Raw genomic sequence first — 15,034 nt, 5'->3', positions numbered from 1 at the left:
CCATGAACTTAGATGGGGAAAAATTACATCTCTATTTTCAATAACTTCTAATAAAATTTGAACGTAGATAACAGATTACAGTAGTATTAGGAGTAAATATGACTGTCATAGGTGAAGTCCGATTATTTTCCTATTACAATTGTTACAGACAACTTGCTTGAGTTTAAAAAAAATTATTTGGCTGTGCCAGGTGTTAGTTGCAGCATGGGGGACCTTAGTTGTGGCATGTGGGATCTAGCTCCCAGACCACAGGTTGAACCTGGGCCCCCTGCATTGGGAGCTTAAATTCTTAGCCACTGGATCAGCAGGGAAGTCCCTATACCTTGTTAATGAGTTAACACACACACACATATGTTGCTATGTCCAAAATTAAAAAAAAATTGTGTTCACTTCAGTATTATTGATCAGCAGGGAAGTCCCTATACCTTGTTAATGAGTTAACACACACACACATATGTTGCTATGTCCAAAATTAAAAAAATTTGTGTTCACTTCAGTATTAGTGTATCCCTTTATTATGCTGTATCTTGTACTTTATGCTTTTTAAAAACTTTTTGGAAAAGTGATCCATATTCATTAGATTGACTAAGGGGTTCAGTTCAGTCTCTCAGTCATGTCAGACTCTTTGAGACCCCATGGACTGCAGCACACCAGGCTCCCATGACCAAGGGGTACATGACGGTAAAAAGGTTGAGTCTGGTGGCTTAGATGGTAAAGAATCTGCCTGCAATGCAGGAGACCTGGGTTCTAGGAGTCCCTAGATAGCGAAGATCCTCTGGAGAAGGGAATTGCAACCCATTCCAGTATTCTTGCCTGGAGAATTTCATGGACAGAGTGGTCTGTCCAGCAGATTACAGTCTGCTGCTGCTGCTAAGTCGCTTCAGTTGTGTCTGACTCTGTGCGACCCCACAGACGGCAGCCCACCATGCTCCTCCGTCCCTGGGATTCTCCAGGCAAGAACACTGAAGTGGGTTGCCATTTCCTTCTCCAATGCATGAAAGTGAAAAGTGAAAGTGAAGTTGCTCAGTCGTGTCTGACTCTTCGCGACCCCACGGACTGCCGCCTACCAGGCTCCTCCGTCCATGGGATTTTCCAGGCAAGAGTAATGGAGTGGGTTACCATTGCCTTCTCTGGACTACAGTCTATGGGATCCCAAAGATCTGGAACCAACAGAGTGACTAACACTTTTACTTCAACGGTCTCGAAGTTTCAGTTATTTTTGTACCTCCACAGCCTTTTTTACTTGGTAACTAATCAATATATACACATAGAACAAAACAAATGGATTTAAACTGGCTGAAATAATACCCCCATTCCCAAATACTGATATTCTAGATGTCTATAATAATAGCCTACTATAAGGCTTCTTCTCTAAGAATTTTCCACTGTTTGTTGTGATTCACACAGTCAAATGCTTTGGCATAGTCAATGAAGCAGATGTTTTTCTGGAACTCTTCTTGCTTTTTCTATGATCCAATGGATGTTGACAATTTGATCTCTGGTTCCTCTGCCTTTTCTAAATCTAGCTTGAACATCTGAAGTTCACGGTTCACGTACTGTTGAAGCCTAGTTTGGAGAATTTTGAGCATTCCTTTGCTAGCATGTGAGATGAGTGCACTTGTGCAGTAGTTTGAGCATTCTTTGACATTGCCTTTCTTTGGGATTGGAATGAAAACTGACGTTTTCTAGTCCTCTGGCCACTGCTGAGTTTCCCAAATTTGCTGGCATATTGAGTGCAGCACTTTCACAGCATTATCTTTTAGAATTTGAAATAGCTCAACTGGAATTCCAACACCTCTACTAGCTTTGTTTGTAGCGATGCTTTCTAAGGTCTACTTGACTTCCCATTCCAGGATGTCTGATTCTAGGTGAGTGATCACACCATCATGATCATCTGGGTCGTGAAGACCTTTTTTCTACAGTTCTTCTTGCATTCTTGCCACCTCTTCGTAGTATCTTCTGCTTCTGTTAGGCCCATACCATTTCTGTCCTTTATTGTGCCCATCTTTGCATGAAATGTTCACTTGGTATCTCGAATTTTCTCGAAAATATCTCCAGTCTTTTTCATTGTTGTTTCTATTTCATTCTATTCTATTCTATTGTTTTCCTCTATTTCTTTGCATTGATCACTGAAGAAGGCTTTCTTATCTCTCCTTGCTATTCTTTGGAACTCTGCATTCAGATGTGTATATCTTTCCTTTTCTCCTTTGCCTTTAGCTTCTCTTCTTTTCACAGTTATTTGTAAGGCCTCCTCAGACAATCATTTTGCCTTTTTCTTTTTCTTGGGGATGGTTTTGATCGCCACCTCCTGTACAATGTCACAAACCTCCATCCATAGTTCTTCAGACACAGATCTCCTTCTGAGAAATCTGTATGCAGGTCAAGAAGCAACAGTTAGAACTGGACATGGAACAACAGACTGGATCCAAATTGGGAAAGCAGTAGGTCAAGGATGTATTTTGTTACCCTGGTTATTTAACTTATATGCAGAGTACCTCATGTGAAATGCTAGGCTGGATGAAGCACAAACTGGAATCAAGACTGCTGGCAGAAATTTCAATAAACTCAGATATGCAAATGACACCACCCTTATGGCAGAAAGCGAAGAGGAAGTCAAGAACCTCTTAATGAAAGTGAAAGAGGAGAGTGAAAAAGTTGGCTTAAAACTCAACATTCAAAAAACGAAGATCATGGGATCTGGTCCCATCACTTCATGGCAAACAGATAGGGAAACAATGCAAACAGTGAGACTTTATTTTCTTGGGCTCCAAAATCACTGCAGATGGTGACTGCAGCCATTAAATTAAAAGACGCTTGCTCCTTGGAAGAAAAGCTATGGCCAACCTACACAGCATATTAAAAAAGTAGAGACATCACTTTGCTGACAAAGGTCTGTCCAGTCAAAGCTATGGTTTTTCCAGTAGTCATGTATGGATGTGAGAGTTGGAATATAATGAAAGCTGAGCGTTGAAGAATTGATTCTTTTGAACTGTGGTGTTGGAGAAGACTCTTGACAGTCCCTTGGACAGCAAGGAGGCCAAACCAGTCCATCCTCAAGGAAATCAGTCGTGAATATTCATCAGGACTGATACTGAAGCTGAAACTCCAATACTTTGGCCACCTGATGCAAAGAACTGACTCATTTGAAAAGATCCTGATGCTCGGAAAGACTGAAGGCAGGAAGAGAAAGGGACAACAGAGGATGAGATGGTTGGATAGCATCACTGACTCAAGGGACATGAGTTTGAGCAAACTCTGGAGTAGGTGATTGACAAGGAAGCTTGGTGTGCTGCAGCCTATGGCATTGCAGAGTCAGATACGACTGAGCTACTGTACTGAACTACTTCTTTTTATTCAAAATCTTTTAATATAATTCATGCATTTCCCAAAAATAAACTCTATTATACACCTGATTTAAGCAACCTGTGCTGTGGTTGGATTATATTCTTTATTGAATACAACTACAAAGAAAAGATTTGGAAAGTTTTTGCTCTGTGTTTTGGAACTGCAGCAAGAAGTATTGAGCACAACGGAAAGAAGAGTTAGAACACAAAAATGAGGAAGGCAGAGAATGTATATTGAGGCTTGATTTTAGCAAGCTGTTTTACCTTGGTGCTTTCAACTAGAACTAGGTGAAGAGGTGATTTCATTAAAAATACAGTGCTTGCACTGCAGGGGTGTGGGTTTGATCCCTGGTCAGGGGACTAAAAGGGCTTCCCTGGTGGCTCAGTGGTAAAAAATCCACCTGCAATGCAGGAGACGCAGGTTAGATAGGTGGGTGGGGAAGATCCCCAGGAGGAGGGTATGGCAACTCACTCCAGCATTCTTGCCTGGAGAATTCCATGGACAGAGGAGCCTGGTGGGCTTACAAGCCATGGGGTCGCAGTCAGACATGACTGAAGTTCCTGAGCACCCACAGTCGACTGCTGCTGCTGCTGCTAAGTTGCTTCAGTTGTGTCTGACTCTGTGCGACCCCACAGACGGCAGCCCACCAGGCTCCACTGTCCCCGGGATTCTCCAGGCAAGAACACTGGAGTGGGTTGCCATTTCCTTCTTCAATGCATGAAAGTGAAAAGTGAAAGTGAAGTCACTCAGTCGTGTCTGACTCTTTTCGACCCCATGGACTGCAGCCTACCAGGCTCCTCCATCCATGGGATTTTCCAGGCGTGGCCAAAAAAAAAAAAGTAAATAAAGATCCCCAGATCTTGCTGTAAGCAGTGTATGCACATACGGACACTAGAATCTGCATTTTTTGACAGGTATCCCAGGAGAGTCTGTTGCTAAAGCCTCTAGACTACAATACAGAATTAATACAAGAGAAAACGATTTGGTTTTCCAGGTTAGCCTATTTTTAAAGATAAGGAAACAGATTTAACAGTTAATTTGCCTAAGCTGAAATACCTTACTCACTAGTTTATTAGTTTGGGAATCCAGAAGCCACTCCTGATTTGAAGGCAATTCTTTCAAGCGATGCATTTGGAACTTTTTACAGACCTAATATTCTTAAAAGTGGGCCATAAAGCTTGAACTCACTTCAGGTATTTGCATGCCAAACCCTAAAAAGGTTTTGTTTTAGACAATACTTTCCTTACTCGATCTTTAAACTGTCAGTGGCAGAGTCCCTAAGTTAACTGTAAATTATAGTATAAATATCACATTTATTTTATACATATTTACATAATGCTTCATCTACTAAACCAGGTATTTGGTAAAGTTAAAACTGATGGGACATTAACTTATAACATCTAAAGCAGAGAATCATACTCATGCTTAAAAATGGTTTAATTTTTGAAGGATATTATGTACTTTCAGTGAATCCTTAAATAGTGAGTAGATTTGCAAAAAAACATGTTTTTGCATTACAGCTGATAGTGATCTCCATATGTATTCAATTCTCATAGCAGCCCAATGAGAGAAGTACTATTCCCACTGCACAGATGAATCTGAGGCATAGGTTCAACAACTTGCTCAGTCAACCCAATGGGCAGAAGTATGACTTCAACCCAGGCTGACTGGCTCTGAGACTACGCTCCCAGCCACCACACTACACTGCCTTTTGAGTGCTTGTAATGTAAAATAATATAAACAAATACAGGTCTGACAGACCTCAACTAGCAGAAAAATATTTAACAGCATGTCCTGCCAGTGTTATCAGAGGAACTGCTTTCCAGTTATTTGAACTGTTAAATGTACTTTAAGTGAACTTTGCAGACTGAGCAAGTATTAAAAAGTAATAACTAATTACCTTAAATAATTAACTCAGCAGTAAAGAGGGATGTCAAATAACTTTTCTGAATCTGAGTATAACTCTGGGCCCACAACCAACAATTATTCTGTTTCTGTTAACTCTGTTTCATCTTTCCCTCTCTCCAGATGGTTGAAGAGGTGGGAGATTGTGAATCTTTAAATTTGCTAAAAGTAGGTTATTAGCTTGAACAGTCAAGTTTTAGCCTAAAACGGGGCATCTTGCTGGGTGTACAGAGGCTTGTAACTCACAGCAGACAGCAATTCACGGGTAGCCACAAGTTTGTCTTTTCATGGAAAACACCTTAGGTCATTTCTTCGGTGCATCTCATGAAAAGCAGTGAGATAACATTTGGACATACTGTGTTCCTGTGCCAAAATCTAGAAGTAACCAACCTCTTATATTTTTTGATTATGCAAAATCTTACCTGGCTTAGTTGTTTCCCTCTTTTGCTGACATCTTTCCATTTATTCTGCCAGTTAAACTCCCAGAGGGAAACAGTAGCTCATTTACATTACTGGGTAACTGAATGAGAGTTCAGGTTATTGAAAATTTAGTTCCTATCAGTCAGAATTGGATTTACCACCTTTTGTGTAGGGCCTGGTTGCCCTGAAGTTGCTTTTCCCTCCATACATATTTTCCTGGATTTTCACAATCATATCCTCCTCACTTAATGACACTAATGACACTAAAGAATTTGACTATCTCAGACTTCTCTTCCTTTAGGTAATGTATAATGACAAAATCACAGCTGGGCAAGAAACAGACACGTCCTGTTCAAGTCTAACCTCCTGATTCATGTGAGCACCAACCATTTTTTCTGAAAGAGGTTGTGAGGATCCCAGGCAGTAGGGCTAGGAAGAATTAATGATACAGGTATAAAGGGCAGGCTTCCCAGGTGGCTCAACGGTAAAGAATCCACCTGTAATGCCAGAGACACGGATTTAATCTGGGGTGGGGAGATCCCCTGGAGAAGGAAATGGCAACCTACTTCAGTATTGCCTGGAAAATCTCATGGACAGAGAAGCCTAGTGGGCTACAGTCTATGAAGTAACAAAGAGTTGGACACGACAGAGCATGCATGTGAATATAAAGGGCAGATATCACCTATAAGAATATGTCATTTTTCAAAAGAAGCTGAGGGTCATGGTCATTGCTATGCTTTTTTTGGAACTGTCATATAAACCACTATTCCTGGAGTACATGAGTGCACGGTCAGTCACTTTAGTTGTGTCCGACTCTATAACCCTATGGACTGTAGCCCACTAGGCTCCTCTGTCTGTGAGGACTCTCCAGGCAAGAATACTGGAGTGGGTTGCCATGCCCTCCTCCAGTCCTGAAGTACAAGTTTGGTTAAATGAAACAACTGAAAACTGGGAAGGAAAAATAATTAAATCAAATGAAAAGCATCAGGTAACACGTAGGAAAAAAAAATAAAAAATCACAAAAGTACTTCAGAGCTCTTTCCCCTTTTCTCCTGGCCCGATTTCAGTGCAAGGTAGAATTTTAAGTCCTGATTCCTTTGGGAAATGATCAGACTGCCATGACGTATAGAAAGTGATTTTGACCTCTAAGTAGGACGATTTAAATACAAACCCTCTTTTAATCCCACATTCCCTCTGTAAATAATTATTTCTTACCTCTTTTGGAGCAAAACTTCTTAAAGAAGCTGTCTACATATGGTACCTACTTCTTTCCCCATTCCCTTCAGTCAACCTTCAAACTCCTGAAATCTGGCTTCCTCTCAGTACTCCACAAATCTTAGAATTTCCATACAAGAACCCAAAACAGCAACAAATTGAAAACAGGTTCCAAGAATGAGGAAGATGAGTGAGCAGAGTTTATCTGAAAAAGAAAATCCAGGACATATCTTTGGCAAATACATTGCCAGATGAGATGCAACAAAAACTGTTCATCTCAGAACTATTAAGAAACAAGCAAACAATTTTAGAAAGACACAAATATGAATACTGAAATCAGAACAGCTATGGGACTGAAATTTAGAAGGCATAATGCCTAACATTAAAGATACCAACAATAAACATGAGTTGAAATGAATTCTTCCATAGACACTGTCAAATGTAAAATAAATAAATGTAAAGTTCATTACCAAAAACAGCACTTAATTTTCAATACATTACCAATTTTTGCATCCCATTACTAGAAAAGTATTCCATTGAAATAGCAAAGGACTGACAGGGGTCGTTTACACCACACTTATGTTAAGATGCTGCTTAGGTGCAGTTAAGCAATTGCAATCAAGTGCTCTACTATGTTACTGTTATTTGCAATATACTTTTACACATTAGCACTTAGGCACTTGCTTTACTTCAGCATGTTTAACATTTAAATTAAAGTTTTCTATAATTTTTCTGTCTTAATATAAAAGACTATGAAACATTCACTAGGAAATGGCTCTACATGTGCTAACATTGAGTTAACAGCATAAATGCTCTCCAGTTCAATGTGGACAACTGCCAAGAAACTATGAAAAATTCTGCTTAATACTACATTTTGACTAAAAGTCTGATGGTACAGGGTAAGGAAGGAGGAAAGCTGAGTTTTATTTTGGCTCAAAGGTGGAAAAAAAAGATCATTTAGATTATGTCAAGGGTTATGTTTACTGAACTTTACCTTATGGAGGTGGAGTAACTCAAAAAAGTCCCCAGGCTATTCCATTTATAAGCACCAAATTTACCAAATCATGGCTTAGGAGTAAATAGGATGATTTTGATGAACATTCCCTAAAATGTTTTAAGACAGAACTCACTGAGGATTAACCTTTACAGCAAGTTCAAAAACAGTACCATAAAGAGTCCATAATCAAATTAAGAATTATATGGACCTACTCACATAATTGCTTAAAACTGTATGTACATCTCTGCAGTTTGCTTAAGTGGCTATATTCATGAACATATTTATATTGGATTAAGTTCAGCTTTATATACTTATTCTTGCAAATAAATGTTGTTCTAGTGCCACTTTAATTATCCAAACCTACTAAAAACTGAGAAATAAAAATTATGGAAGGCTCATTTTTCTGGTTAATTAAACACAGCAGCTACAATTATACCAACCTGTTACAAACACAACAGTGGGTCAACTAAACAAGACTAGAAAACATATGTTTTAGTTTTCTGAATGCTGTTAAAAGTAAAATGTGTAAATATGAAATATTAGTTTCCAGAATGAGTTAAAAATCTTCCTGAGAAACTCCAAATGCTGAACCCTGTATAACATGCTCATCTGTGTCCACTTTAAAAATTAATGGTGTAGAAAACATTTAACTCAATATAGGGCCATCCAATATGATAATTTTGGTAAAATGTTTTTCATTTTCCCCCTTAAGTTTTCTTGTCTTAATTCTGTGACCAACTTAAAATAATTCTTACTGTAACTGCTGGGGTTTACATCATCTTTGGATTGTTGGCATTTCATTTCTGAGAATGGTTAAGAAAATTGATTTTATTTTGGAAGAGATAAAGAAAGGCAGACAATATAACTGATAGTTGCTCTCTCAAATTTCATAGCTTGAAATATAAAAGCATTATTTTAGATCTCTGCAAGCATGAAACAAGTCTAACATTTTTCATAATTTGGGACGTCACCTTTTAGAGAATTAACTAACTACACTGATTCTCAATGAAGACAGGGCTTAATTTTCATAACCAATTGAGGGTTTTTCAAACTATACAAGTACACAAGCAAAATTTTATTGTTATGTAATTCTTTCAACTTCAGCTACCCCAGGCACTACCATGAAAACAGTAACAGGAATTTTACATTCCTTATGTGGTACGGGCTGAAAAAAACCGTCTTATATCATAATTCTATCAAAGGAGAAACTGGAACTATACTTTGTTAAGAATTTGGTCATACAAGTTTGACTTACCAACAAACTGTGAGAAGAGTTTATCTAAGGTAATCCCCGTCCTTGGGTCCTAAGTACTTTGAGACTACTTTTAAAAACTTAAAAAAAAATCCACAACAAATTTACATGTTCCAAAGTCCTCTACTAAATGCTTTACATAACTTTGTTTAATCCTCACCATCGTCCTTGAGACTTAGAATGTTACAAATTTCCTATAAAAAATTAGCAAGCCATTCAAAACAGATCTGACATTGAAGCAGCAGGAACCCAGATAGGCCATTAATACTATCCAAAACACTACAGTCTTCACATACTGCCTCTAAGAAGATCTTCTATAAAAGGACTCACGGAGTGTTTGACTCTTGGCGCTGCTTTAAAATTTTCATATATTTGTTCTCTGTCTTTATTCTTTAGCAAATATGGATAAAAAGAATGTTACATGATTTTAAATGTAAAGATCACAAATTTAGTAATGTCAAAGAATTTGCAGCTAAAAAAGATATTCTCTTTATATATCATGTACCCAAATACCAAGAATACTACAGTATCATCAATAATTTTTAAAAATTAGGATTGAGAGCAAGGAGTTAAAGAAAAATTATTTTCAGAAATTCAAATATCTTGTTGATTCCGTCTAGATACTTCAGGTTAATTATCTGAATAACTTTACCATAAGTTTGTCATAGCTCTGAGCTTACTGCTAAGTGTCTTTTGTGATCAGAGTTTCTTAGTTAGACTAAATTTCACTCAAAGAAGAAGTCAGGATATTACAGTATTCTTAAGGTAAAATTGATACCCCCTCCCCTGCCATGCATAAATTGGTCCTTAGGTCATCTACACATCTTGAAAATTCATTTATGAATATATTAATAAACCTAACATCTTGGCCAAAACTTTATTACTCATGTCACACACCACAAAAAGCTACAAATCTGGGGTGTGGAAGGCTGCTCTACCCTACCACTGTAAACTCACCTATAGTGTTTTAAAGATATACAACAGCTGGTGACAACCCTGAACAAAAATAATTCAGCTGGGTGAATGGGTGGGAAATAGCTTCACATATCTGGAGTTCCACAGGTGATCCAGACACTTGACCCCTTGAGAAAACCCTGACCTAACAACTAACTCAATACTCTTTAATGAGATATCTATAAATATAACACAAATCAATGTCTTAATTCTGTTTTGAGATAAAAAGAAGGGAGGTTTATCTACGTAAGGCATTCCTAACTGCACTTCTCAGTTTTCTTCTTCACTTTGGCCACACTCCACAGCATGTGGGATCTTAGTTCCCTGCTGCTGCTGCTCAGTTGTGTCTGACTCTTTAAGACCCCATGGATTAGAGCCCACCAGGCTCCTCCATCCATGGGATTTTCCAGGCAAGAATACTGGAATGGGCTGCCATTTCCTTCTCCAGGGATCTTTCAGACACAGGGATCAAACCCACATCTCCTGCATTGGCAGGTAGATTCTTTACCACTGAGCCACCTGGTAAAGCTGCACCTGTTGCACTGGAAGGTGGTCTTAACTATAGGATCACCAGGGAAGTCCCTAACACAGTTTTTATTCTGGAACACTGAGGTTATTCTTTCAGAAGTTGGCATCATCAACTCCTGTAATACTAATTTTTTAAACAAAATATCCACATAAGAGTACATAATTTTTCTCCTAAAAGTTAAGGGTCATGGAGTTGTTTTTTGACATAGTAACTAGATTTCATTTCTTTATGGCTTGATGTCCATTAGATAAAAGGCTGAAAAAAATTTCTAACTACCTAAACACATGACAAATTACAGAAATCACTATATTATACAGGTCTCATTTCTCTCATACAATGTTTCTGAGAAATCTGCTGGATTTCCTCGCCCCCAACAAATTTGTTTTTTTAGAGTAACTGAAATTGAGGAGGTTATTGCTTATATAAAGAAGTCTCTTACAAAATGAACAAGATAAGTTCATATGAGACACAACACCACCACCCATGAATCACTAACCCCTAAAAATAATTTGCATGAGTTTGAAAGGAAGCCTAAATGTCAATCTGTTCAGTATATTTTCTCTCTTAAGGTTAAAACATGTCTATAGTTACACAAAGAAATATAGGTCACAAAGAAAATAGTACACATTTTGTTCCTTTTCCTATACTTACCAACACTACTTGTATAGAAGGTATTTCTGAATAACAAATAATTCCATGAGCTCCATGCGTAACTGAGACCAACATATACTACCTCTGTTTAAAAATGAAAGAAAGCCATTCATCTGACTTGTTTCTAGAAACATGACAATATGTAAGATCATTCTTTATAAAACTGTTTTTGTAATTATCATCTGCATACATCTGAGAGATGTTTTGACCATGTTTTTGTCATTTATAATCACTCTGCCTAGTTTTTCCTTGATACAATAATCCATTTATCAGCTATATTTTTAACTCCTAACAAGTGAAGTGCATACCCCTACTGATCCAAAGTGATGTTATGTTTTCAGGATAATACGCAAAAGGAAAGGAGAAAAGCAGCACTAATATATCAGCTTTTTAGCCCTTCCGACACCCTCAGGGAAGAAAGAAAATTTCTTATCTTTTCATAGTGCAGACAGACTCTGAAAAAGACCAAACACACAGCATTGTTTTAATAACACAACTGGAGAAAAAATAAATATAGTTCATTCGAGATACTGGGCAAAATAACTTAAAGACCAATGACTTTAGTTTCAGCTACTTAGTTTGAAAGCAAATTAGCTGCTAAAGTAGTGGTATATATGGAGTTCTACAAATTAAACATTAATTGTATTTTTAAAATAAATTAGTGGTCCATGGTCCTGAAGATCCCGTCTGGGCAGTAATTTTAGTATGTACTCTAGGTTTATTCAAGAACCCTCTTACTGAGGAACCAATCTCCAGCCGTCAACAGGCCGATCATCAGTATTCCCTTTTAACGTCTCCCTGCCTTCGCTGGCAAGTATGAAGATGTCATTTTAAACAGGGACTTTGTGTTTTCTTTACTGCGGGGCCAAAGCGCCGTTCCCTTACAGCTTAGCTACCTTTCAACATCGATGTCTTTAGAACCTTTTGCAAATCACTTCTGCATGAAAGACCAATGAGGGTCCGACACCTTGGGAAAGGAGTAAGGAACGTTGGAGAATGACAAGACAATTAAAAAAAAAAAAAATCTGGGAGGGACAGCCCAATTCTGTAGGTAGAAGCTTCTGCGACCAAAGGCTAGAGGGTCGCCACCCGGGATCCCCGCAGCGCACCCCACTCCCCCAGGAAAAACACAACAGCCCCTTACTATCCTGTCAGCAGGTGAATTTGATGCTCTGAGCCCAGAAGTAAACTGACTCCCTCAATCCCTTTGTCACAACATGGGGCAAGAGGAGTAGACGACCTCCGCAACTCCTGCAGGGTCTTAAGGCCGAGGCCCACTCGGCCTCTCATGCCGCCACCAGCCGGACACGTCCTACTCGGCCCCAGACGCCGCCTCCATCCCCCGGTGCCCAGGTTCGGAACCCAGGCTCACCGACCGACTTGTCCTCCTCCTCACTGTCCCCTCTGCACCACCACTCGGCTCCTGCGTTCCCTAAAACCTCAGGCGGCGCCGCGGAATCTTTCCAGCACCCCTAACATGGCGGCCGTGTCCACTTCGCTCCCTTCACCCGCTCCGGGAGCGTCCGACCATGGCGCATTTTGGGCATTGTAGTTCCGGCGGATAGCCCGGCTGTTTCGCCGGGCCCTGAGGAAACTACAACTCCCAGAATGCATCGCTCCTGAGCATGGCTATTGGGGCCTTTTGGACAGTGGGATGATGTCATTGCAAAAACCCCACTGCATTCATTGTGCTACGGTCTATCCACCCCCCTGCTGCTGCTAGGCTTGCGATTGCCGCTCGCTCCAGCTGAGCTAAGCGTAGCAGCAGCACCAGGGCAAGGACTGACTTCAGCCCTTGGACTTAGGACATCGCAACACCCTCCCTTGCTTGCGTGACTCATTCGCACATCCTTTCTGTTTATGCCTGGGGTGGGGAGAAAAATCCCAAACCAGGTGAGTTGAAGTGATTTATTCAAATGATTCTACCAAGTTATTCCTCCCGCTTAGTTCTCAAGGCTTTCTTTTGGGAAGATGGGGGTGGGAGGATTGGGAAGATTGCTCGCAAACGCTGCTAAGCGAAAAGCTCTCCGCAATTTGGGTCACTGCAAAGAACAACTCCAGCAGCCTTCCCCCGCCAGAGGACGGATGCTTGCCAATTCCCTAGTCGCAACTCCCCTCAACCTTTTTGAAGGCTGGGAGAGGGAGCTGGGTTGGGGAGGATGTTGGGAAGTGCTCTTGGAAAATAATCAGAGGAAGGCAGTGGTGGGAGACTGCAGTCCTGTCACATACGGCCCGAGTGCTGAGATTTGAGTGGGAAGGGGTGATGCGTGGGGAGAAATGGAGAGAGTGATTTCATGTGGTCGCACTACTTTGGAACATTTCGTGTCACTTGGGCGAGCACACACTGTTCATTTTTAAGATGAGCGTGCTTCTGAGTAGGTTAAGTTTTGTAGGGCTTTATTTTGTGTGTGTGTCTGACTACGTCGTTTGTCTCTCCTTTTCTGCCGATTTGAGGTGACAGTGTCCTTTAATGGTGCACTCCGTGCCAGTCAGAAACATTTCACGTGTCTGGGCAAGGTTCTCTGAGGCTGCGGGAAGCAACATTTTCGTTAAGTGTTTTTCCTCTCCCAGCTGCAAGGTTTTAGGATTGTTTGGAAGTGGAGCCGACAGATTTGTACTTGTGCGAGTGTTTTAAATTACATTGCAATAGGCTTCTTGCCACTGACAATGGTACCATAATGAGCTGTCCTTTCCTGAGGCAGTCACCAGTCACAAATAACGGTTTGGAGAATGGATCATTAGGGTTCATTTTTAACGCGTTAGGGAAAGGAAAACTTAGAAGCGCTGTAACCTTCATTTGCCATTACTGAAAGGTACGGCATGGAAGAGTGATCCTGGACTTGGAAACTGAAAAGCATAGTAGAGCTTTTTTGGCTTTTTAGTTTTGTTTTTTTAAACAAACTGACACTTCTAACAGGACAGAGAGCATTTTGACCCATGTGATACTGGCTCTGTTCTTGTAAGAGTTACTAGGATGATTAGTACAATAAATATGTCATTTTGGAATAAACAGCTGGCTGACTCCAGAACAGATGGGGCCAGTCTTAGCTGAGAGATCTACAACCTTGGAAATGAATGGACCTGGGGTCAACCACACCCCCTCTTGGAATGTCAAAAGGAGAAATGCCAGAGTGTTTTATGCTTAACTCCAAAATGGCAAACCTTTTCGGAGCCAAGTCAGCCACTGGGGGAAAGTCATTACTTGTTATCTTCTGCTGCTGAACCAATTTTGTTCATTTTTAATTCAGACCCTTAGGTCTCCAAAGTTGCAGCTGGGCGATGCTTCGTTACATGCCGCTTGTTACTGAATGCAAAGGCCAGTCCATTGTATGGGCTTTGTAGTAGAGTGATTTATTGGAATGCAATGAGCAGCTTTGGGATTTGGGAAAAGATGGTCTGCCTGGCTTTGCTTCTCTCTGTGTCCCTCTGTTGCTTATTGTCTGCTTTCCTGAGCACCCCTTCTGCGCTGTCTTCCTTTCCACACCCCTCAGTGTCTCTTGAAGTTCTTCTAGTTTCTCTCCCTGTCTCTCCATTTGCAATTCTCATTTTTTCCTCTGTGTTTCAAAATCTCCCTATCACCAATATATCACATCTCTTTCTTTAAGAGTCCTTCCAGGTTCTGAATACCCTTCCATCCCTTCTCTGCCTCACCCAGAACCTCCAGGGTAATTGAGACTTCAAATATTTATTCTGAGTCCTCACTGAAGAGACTATGCCTTTTCTTCTCGCAGTTGGTGCTTGGCAGGATGAACGGCAATGAACCTAA

At 40.2% G+C, this 15,034-nt stretch overlaps 2 protein-coding genes across 5 annotated transcripts in view; one reads left to right on the top strand and one right to left on the bottom strand.

The window, feature by feature from the left end:
• Positions 1-12,783, bottom strand: part of PCF11 (PCF11 cleavage and polyadenylation factor subunit) — a 103,153-nt gene extending 90,370 nt beyond the window's left edge. For both annotated transcript variants that reach the window (XM_081536839.1, XM_081536835.1), the window contains exon 1: positions 12,641-12,783. The gene's annotated coding sequence lies outside the window, so the exon portion shown is untranslated. The remainder of the gene's footprint in view (positions 1-12,640) is intronic.
• Positions 12,784-12,953: 170 nt separating this feature from the next.
• The window catches only part of RAB30 (RAB30, member RAS oncogene family), a 100,670-nt gene continuing 98,589 nt past the window's right edge, over positions 12,954-15,034 (top strand). For all 3 annotated transcript variants that reach the window (XM_081536905.1, XM_081536907.1, XM_081536909.1), the window contains exon 1: positions 12,954-13,161. The gene's annotated coding sequence lies outside the window, so the exon portion shown is untranslated. The remainder of the gene's footprint in view (positions 13,162-15,034) is intronic.

The sequence above is a fragment of the Giraffa tippelskirchi genome, chromosome 10, assembly GCF_054371585.1.
Source record: "Giraffa tippelskirchi isolate mGirTip1 chromosome 10, T2T-mGirTip1v1.2.pri, whole genome shotgun sequence".
Taxonomy (NCBI): domain Eukaryota; kingdom Metazoa; phylum Chordata; class Mammalia; order Artiodactyla; family Giraffidae; genus Giraffa; species Giraffa tippelskirchi.
This window is presented reverse-complemented; position numbering and strand designations above follow the sequence as displayed.